Raw genomic sequence first — 9,288 nt, 5'->3', positions numbered from 1 at the left:
TTTGAACTTGTGAATATGAAAAGTGGGCGATGTTTTCCTATTTTTACAGGGACACAGTAGGTGTTATTGAGCAGTATCGTATACCATATTGACGAAAATCGTTTAAAAACATCACTATCTATTGCACATCAACATAAGTGCATGGATACACCCAGGAATGGCTATATATTGCGGGGTCCAGCAAATGCACCCCAAATCCCTGTCTCACAGGTTAACCATATTCCTAAATACAATCAAAGAACGGTTTTCTTAATATTCACGGAACATGTTTGAGACAAGTGGGATGAATACAATGTCGATTCTGGAAAAATCCAAGGATTTGCCAGACTTTTCATAATCCTAGAAAAGTTTAATTCTGTCAAGACAGAACTTGAGCAACTAAGATTCACCACTATCTCACATGACAACCTGACGGAGAAACTACATTCCTTAAACCAGGGAGCTTTGGTTATAAACCGTGGTATAGTTACACAACAACCTTCAGAGGTTCAGGGCAATTTGCCAAAAGCAGAAAGCAAATGCCATCTGAAGCATACTAAGAAAACAACATGTGAAATGGCTGACATTGATAGCATATATGTAACATTGGGGGTTAGATATTTAGGCAAGAAGAAGGCATCCCCATTGGCACCAATTGTTTTCCTCTTTTTCGTGATCTGTTTCTTTATACATGAGAATCAGAATTTCTGCACGGATTGGCAAAGTCAAAACAAGGTGATTTGTCACAAAAAGCTTCAGGTATATCGTTGTTCTGATATCCAATTCCCTTCCACTGATTTACTAACCTGATCTAGTAACAACGTTAAGACCGCCTCATCTGTTTCATATTTGGATCTTTGCATAAAGATTAAGGGTGACAAGTGACTCTCCACAAGACTGTATGACAAGAGGGATGACTTCAAATTTCCAATAGTCTACTTTCCCTTTATGTCGATCAGTATTTCTGCAACTCCAGGCTCTGGAGGTATAATCGAGCTTTGAGGTATAACTTTGCGGATTTCAAAGAGCGTCATACTACTCTTGCTCTTAAGTTGTTTGATCAAGGTTACAACATGCAAGCCTCGGTAAAGCTTTCAAAAAAATTATATTGGAGCCATACGGAAGATATTTCCAATTGTGATGAAAATGATATCCGATGCAATTCCCAATTTTGACTCCACCATATGTTCCCGTGTTCTCAGGGGAAAATTGACTTGCCTATGCATGTGTTTGTGACGGATGCCACCAGTATCGCAGAATGCGCTCACCTTTTCACGAACACCTGGTATTATCTCTATTTAATAGTGATTCATAAACACATGTTCATGGTATTGTCGGAATCGTACAATTGACTCTCAGATGTTTGTGATGATTTCTTAGGAATATACCACAATTGTGTTTATTTAGAATCTTATTTGAAATAACTAACTATAATGAAACTGTTGATGCAACTCAGTACATACTGGATACAGTGACTACACGTCGAAAGTTGATAAACCTCATATCGTCTAAAGTATTGTACATTCTACTCAATAAAAGTAGGTTACGGTGACCTAGTGGTTCTTTTGCGTCACCTATATGATATCTAATTATTCATACTTCAACCTATCTTAAGAAAAAACAACAACCCAAACACAATAACTTAACGAACTATATGGGGGTCACTAACTACGTGTAAATGCTTTGTGAGTTATTGTGTACAGAAACATGTTTGTTGGGAGTATGGTGTGGAAAATGGCCTTGAAGCAGCATTGATCATGCACTAGACGAACGTATTCCGCTGGAAAGAAGATTTGAAAGTATTCCATAAGAATCCCTGAGATACCCCATCCGGTAACAAATTTCAAAGAAAAAAGTATAACCAGTTTAATTATCAATGTGTTTGACTGTAGCTATAACTGTACATAATGTACTGTAGCATCCAGCTTTAATCGTTCGAATAAACATGTCATCTGCTGACAATTCCATGTTGGTGTTCTGTAAGCCTAGTGGGGTCATTCAGAACATAAAGTCTCTGCAAGTATGTCTCCTAAGCCCAAGTTACCACAACATTGCGTGATACTTCCAGGATGATTTCGGATATCGGTTATATCATTTGTATAAAATCGGAATAATATTGACTGAAGTATTCTCATTTTATGTCAATCAATGCATGCGTTGAACACATTGTAATCCCTTTAATGGAATACTCCCCTCAGTATACGGCAGGCGAAGTTGAACACACGGCAGGTTGGGGTAAGAGAAATAGGAACAATACGACTGACGGTTTATATACCAACACTTCACTATATATATAGTTTCGAATTGGTTTTTTAAAGTATTCTCCAGTGTGAATATACTTTCAAAGTCGATATAGACAGCAACATCGCTATCAACATCTTCAACATCGAGTTTCCCTTTATATATCCTTTTTCAAATACACCAAATGTAATGTAACGTTATCCCAGTGATGCTCTGGACCTTCATAATGCCACGATGCTTGCATTATTACAATATAAAAGCATTTCAAATCCATTTGTACACGAGTCCTGCGTAAGATAAAAAGCAATATGCAAATTTACAAATTCAAGTAAACAATGGCAATAATACAGCGAGTGATATGCAAGCATGTTGTGTCTATGCATTTCTGGGTTTGTGAAAATTAGAAGTATCTGTTGAGTGTTCATTATTCTTCTGGGAGCAGGGTCGGCGTTGTGTATGCTGTACAGTGCTACCCAAGCTGACATTCGAATGGCAAGGTGAAGGCCAAAGATAGTCCCGCCGGCACGTAATGTTATTACATAATCTGGAATAAAAATGCGTGTTTATTACATTATGGTATTTTCAACGGGTGACTAATAATTATATGTGTGAAAAGGATATGGCGGTATTTATACAATACCTATTATAATATATAAAGGGCCCACCTTTAACTGGAAGAACAATAAACACATTTGGCGTTCTTGGCACATAAAAATATACTGCCGTCAAATAAATGAAAGCCTCCTCATTACACAAATAAGATCATTATTTTTTTCATGTTGACAAGTATGAATAATAGTTATTGTTCACGATCCGATGTTGCTCTGGTGAAGAAACTAGGGGGAAATGTGGAAGCTAATCAAACGCCAGTGCATTGGGAATATTCCGTATGTATGTGGTACGAACAGAAATAAACAACACGAAGACGACAGATGAAACGTATGACTACATGGACACCTACGAATCAATGATGCAGTCTGCTGAATCGGGTAACTTTATCTGCACTAGCAGTAGCATCGGTCGTGTTTCAAGGCAGTGGTCCCAGTGCAAATGGAACGCCTACAAGTTCATGTTCAGCAGGTAACTGGGGGATCTCCGGGCCGCCCTGCTAAAAAGATAGCTCCACGATGTCGGCAATGCCAAACTTCGATACCAATGAAGCTATCAAGATGTCAGCACTGCCACACTGTAGGTGGCCATGAAGCCATCAAGATGTCGGCAATGTCACACTGTAGATGCCCATGAAGCTATCAAGATGTCGGCAATGTCACACTGTAGGTGGCCATGAAGCTATCAAGATGTCGGCAATGTCACACTGTAGGTGACCATGAAGCTATCAAGATGTCGGCAATGTCACATTGTTGGTGGCCATGAAGCTATCAAGATGTCGGCAATGTCACACTGTAGGTGGCCATGAAGCTATCAAGATGTCGGCAATGTCACACTGTAGGTGGCCATGAAGCCATCAAGATGTCGGCAATGTCACACTGTAGGTGCCCATGAAGCTATCAAGATGTCGGCAATGTCACACTGTAGGTGGCCATGAAGCTATCAAGATGTCGGCAATGTCACACTGTAGGTGGCCATGAAGTTATCAAGATGTCGGCAATGTCACACTGTAGGTGGCCATGAAGCTATCAAGATGTCGGCAATGTCACACTGTAGGTGGCCATGAAGCTATCAAGGTAACAATAATGCAACATTATCTAGTTGGTACACCACGTGTTGTGCTGCATTGCTGTCATGAAAATAATAGCGACACTACCCGTTCTATAAGAAATATCCAGTCCATTGTATTGTACGATTCGTCCTTTTTCATGACCATGTGTTTATGAATCATTGTCAAATAGTGATAATACCAGGTGTTCGCGAAAATGTGAGCGTACCCTGCTCCATCGGTGGCACAGTGACAAACACATGCAAAGGGTAGTCAAAGAAAAGAAATTAGGTCATCGACATGCAGAGAAATTATCATTTGCATTGGTTTAGGTTTAATACGGATGTACCCGCCCTTGTTGTGCTTCCCAATACAGTAAACTACGGTTAAAACGAACTCGAAGGGACCACTAATTTTAGTTCGTAATAACCGTAGTTCGTTATAAGCATATATACAGCATTTATACAAGGAATGGTCGAGACTGCATAGTTCGTTATATCGATCAGTTCGTTATAAGCGTGTTCGTTATAAACATAATTTACTCTATTTATATAACTGTATGCAATGTAATATATGTAAACTTCATATGTCATTAATTGGAATCGCAAACCAAACTAGATAACGAAGATAATGTCTTACAACCAAAATTGTGAACAGCAAGCATAGAACTCAAAATAATGAGCCTGGGGTCTAAATGTAAACCCTATTATCTTGACTATACAGAAACAAAGACTCGATAATCGATTGGATAAAAACACGTATGTATAAACATGTTTCAAAAGCCGTCGTATGGCAGGAGTATTTGTGGATGCGGTGTTAGGCAACAAACAAACACTTACCTTTTCATGAAAATTGTCAGAGTGGAGGGTGCTCCCGGTAGAGTGGAGGGTGCTCCCGGTAGAGTGGAGGGTGCTCCCGGTAGAGTGGAGGGTGCTCCCGGTAGAGTGGAGGGTGCTCCCGGTAGAGCGGAGGGTGCTCCCGGTAGAGCGGAGGGTGCTCCCGGTAGAGCGGACATTTAGAGAACACATGCTGTATTTTACGCCCTGTGGAATCTCGTTTGGCAGATAATCGAGACTTATTATTCCCTAGTTTTCATGTTTTGAATTTTTAATTGTCAGGAGGTTGTATCTAATATAAGTGTGTAACTGGAGTACGGGTTCAAGTTCTTTTATTCTGCCCCAGCGTGCTGTCATTCACAATCTGGTTGCCCAACATGAAAAGTTCAAATAATATTACCTTTGTATGTAAGAGCCACAACATAAATTGTTTGATCAAAGAACTCGGTTTTAGTTACATATCACACATCAGGACTATCAACTCTCGGTTTGACTAAAAAACCTAAAGACATGCCCAATCCCCTTTTGAGGTGAATACCAGTACACGGTAAGAACACAGTTTAACATTTCTGATGTCATAAGGACACTAGCTTCTCGACCCGAGATATAAACAATACTACTCTATCATTTAAAAAAAAATGTAATACTCAGAAATGAAACGCAAAAGTAGTAAAAACGTAAACAATGACAGTGTTGGCGACATCCATGCACAATTAATACCCAAAATGAATTGGTCGTTTCTGCATGGATTTTGATTGATTTGTGTGGAAAGAATCGGCCGACTGCAAACAGGAGAATCATCTCCAGATGTAGCCAGGTTTATCCACACGAAGCACCAAGCACCATTACCAGTACAAGACTGTGGAGAATTTATGGATGCACAACTTCTTTATTACAATTAAGAGTGACGTTTCGATGGAGGTTCTAACACCGTTATCAATCAAGTGATATACAGAGTTACTTACTAACTTACTTTGGAGATTTGACGTGCGCTTTCCGACTGATGCGTATTTCGCAAACGGGCCCGGTCAGGCCATTTAATGTGTTTCCGAAAGGGGCGAAAGTGGTCTGTGCAACCCAAGAGGGGGCTTTAGGGGTTGCTTATAATAGATGCCGATGGGGTTGGGGAGGAGAACTAAGGGAGCTGGGTATGGTGGGTGTTTGTGTGTTTATGTAATTTTGATTTGGTAGATTATAGTGTTTTTAGATGCGTTTTATTAGTTCCGTTTTGATTAAGAATACGCCTAAGGCCTTGAAGTTTTCTAGTTTATTTTGTAGGTTTAGTATTGCTTCTAGAGTGAGAGCCTTTAGATTGAGGGTGGTTTGTAATGCGGTTCGATGTGTTAGGTAGTGTGTGCAGTGGATGAGTGCGTGTTCTGGGGTTTCTAGTTGTTTGCAGTGTGGGCAGTTACCTGTAGTATGTTTTTTATATTTTTTTAGGTGGTTATTTAGGTTGTGTGTCCTGTTTGGAGTTTAGTGATTACTCTGTCGATTTTTTTTGATGGATGGAGAATTAGGATGGAGTTTAGATATAGGTTATGCCATTTTGGGGTGATTTTTTGCTTGTTTACGCTTTTAATTTCTGATTTTGAGATGGGTAAGTTTAAGCTTATTTCTGGGATTTTGAGGGATAGTTTAGCTGCCTTATCGGCGTTTTCATTACCGTATATTCCTACGTGGGCGAGGATCCACAAGAAGGTTATTTGTTTGCCTGCCTTATTTAGGTCGTTGGAGCTTTTAAGTTTTTGATTTATTAATTTAGGTCGGTTTTTGGCATTTTTGTTTTGGAGGGCTTGCAGTCCACTTGGGGAGTCGGTAAGTATTAGGATTTTTTTTGTGTTTTTTTTTATTCTTGATTATGGAGGGCTGAGGCCATGCCCATTAGTTCTGCCGTGAATATTGATTGGTTGTTTGGGAGTCGGAAGGATTGTGTGATTTTAGTTGGTTGTGTGGTATGGACTCCGAAACCTGTGTGTTTGGAGGTCGGATCTGAAGATCCGTCCGTGTAAATGTGACACCAATTTGGCCAATTTTCGTGTATGTATGCCAGTGTGGTGGTTTTAGCTATGTTTGGGTCGGTTTGTTTATTTATTTGGCTAGCTAGTGTTGTGTCTATTTTGGGTATTTTAGGTTTAGGGGTGAAGATATTTGATTGTTTGCAGTTTTGTTTAAGATTTTTAATTTGGTTTTCATTGAGGGAGTTTGTTATTCTTTGGGATATTGGGGTAAGTAAGGGTCGTTTACGAGCTAGAGCTTGGTTTTTGGGGCTGATATTTTAGTTTATTTAGTTTTGGATGAGAGGGTTTAATTGGGACGCGGCCCAGAAATTTAAGCTTTGCTCTTTCCTGCGTAGACTTAGTGGCATTTCTCCTGTTAAGGCCTGAAGTGAAGTGTAGGAGGTGCCATGTTGGGTGCGTGTAATTAGTTTGAGAGCCTGATATTGTATTGAGTCAAGTTTTTTAGATAGAGAGTTGTTTAGGGTGTTGTATATGGCGCAGCCGTAGTCTAGTTTTGATCTAATTAGTGATATGTAGAGAGAGGGGAGGGTATCTTTGGAGGCTCCCCAGTTAGAGCCAGTTAGACATCTTAAGGTGTTTAGGTCTTTACTGCATTTAGTTGTTAGGTTTTGGATGTGAGCATCCCAGGTGAGATGTTCATCGAAAATAAGTCCTAAGAATATGGTTGACAAGTATATATACAGGTAGGAGGTAGTGTTTATACAGTAGAGTATATATTAGATGTAGTTATACTGGTGTGGAGTAGCCTGTTATGTACACACAAGGGTTTATGTCACTGACTTCACCACTCATTGTCGTCACTACCCTTGTGTGTACATAACAGGCTTCTCCACTGCAGTATAACTACATCTAATATCAACGTACTCTACTGTATAAACATTGCCTCCTACCTGTATATATACTTGTCAACCATACACTGTTTATCACTGTGGAAATCTACTGTTCCATGTTTGCCATAAGGAACCTGAGTCAATGACAACGTTGTGTGCCACTTTTGAACAATCGATTACCATCTGTTGAGTATTTATGTGATATATAAATATTGTTTATTACATACAAAATCCCTTTTCTCGCTTACTTTCTTACTCATACGCTTCTGTATGTACATGTGTGACGGGCGGGTGTTTGTTCCAGAGACTTGCTTAACATAGAAACAACTCCTTAACACCTGCCATCACCAGTTTTGGATTTTTCCTGATTTGTTTTACCTTAAACTGGAACTATGTTTGTGAGGGAAATCAGCATCATACGACATCTTCGTGACGATAATGATAAACCACTCGCATCTTTGTTCTCCCTCCTTTGTGGGAAAATGACATTTTGATGTTTCGTGACCTTCAGAGCCTGAAGTGCAACATGTTGTTTTCCACCAGTTAAGTTATATTGAAACGAAGCCATGAAACGTAAGCATGCCATCATATAGTGTGTCTGATGTCGTGTTCACTGTCATAGTGTATCTTCATTAATTTAACGATTTGTTCTTAGGGTTACATTCTCGCTCTGATGCACTTGGACACTGAACAATATGCAAATCCAATCAGGGTTAACTCAGAACATTCATACATATTTATGCACTGCACATCAGTCAGGTCGATAATGCATATTCATTATGAGGTGCCACTGGCCGGTTAGATGATACCATCGTGTATAAAATCCTGATACAATTTACTGATTCCGATTAAATTAGTGCATTTTTCTAAATGGCAAAATGATTAAAGTACATGTCATAGTTCAAACATTCTGAGCAATTACCAGATGCTCCATTTTTGAAGACATGAAAAGAATTTCAGCCCTGAATTGCATAGTTGCACTAATTGAGACAGTTGTCCATCGTACAAGGACCCAGCCACGGTCATTGATGGCGATCATATATCACCTCTTTCATTTCCACATAACACTACGGTCTTTCCCCTGTTCCGCACGCCCCTTGTGTATTAATCATCTGTCATTATCTGGGTATTTGGCTGCGGAAAATTGCCGTGATTACGTCCTTCGTGGTGTGTGATTTCCCTATTATCCTCCCCAGCGCAATGTGTTTGTGCCTAAGCAGGAGATTGCCTACTATCACACACCTGATAAAAAAATTAAAAAATAATTTACAAATGGCGAAACAATTAAATTACCAGAATGAAGTTCTAAAATTCATAACATGCATGTTACCTTTTACAAAATGCATAATGGTTAGAGAGGCGAGGATGCAAAAAGTTAAATTGACAGTAGCGGGTTACCTCGTCTAGGTGAACACTCCCAAGCTGACTGTCATTCATTTCCCGATGAACGTCAGTATGTCACGTGATTACGTTGTCAATCGAGCGGAGACATACAGAACAACGTTTGGGGAATTCCTCAATGTCTAAATATACCATTAACAATCATAAGAGACAACTGATGACATCGATTCAGGCTACGAATGATGCGGGCTTTGAGGCCAGACAGATTATATGTCGAAATGAAGCGTTCATTCGAAGCTACAACAGAGAATGTTCGACTTACCAAAAGTAATGACTGTCGTGTATTGCTTCGGGAAATCCAACCGCGGCGCCTCAAACGTTTATCC

The sequence above is a fragment of the Haliotis cracherodii genome, unplaced genomic scaffold (genome assembly GCF_022045235.1).
Source record: "Haliotis cracherodii isolate W230 unplaced genomic scaffold, xgHalCrac1.p SCAF_9, whole genome shotgun sequence".
Lineage (NCBI taxonomy): Eukaryota > Metazoa > Mollusca > Gastropoda > Lepetellida > Haliotidae > Haliotis > Haliotis cracherodii.
This window is presented reverse-complemented; position numbering follows the sequence as displayed.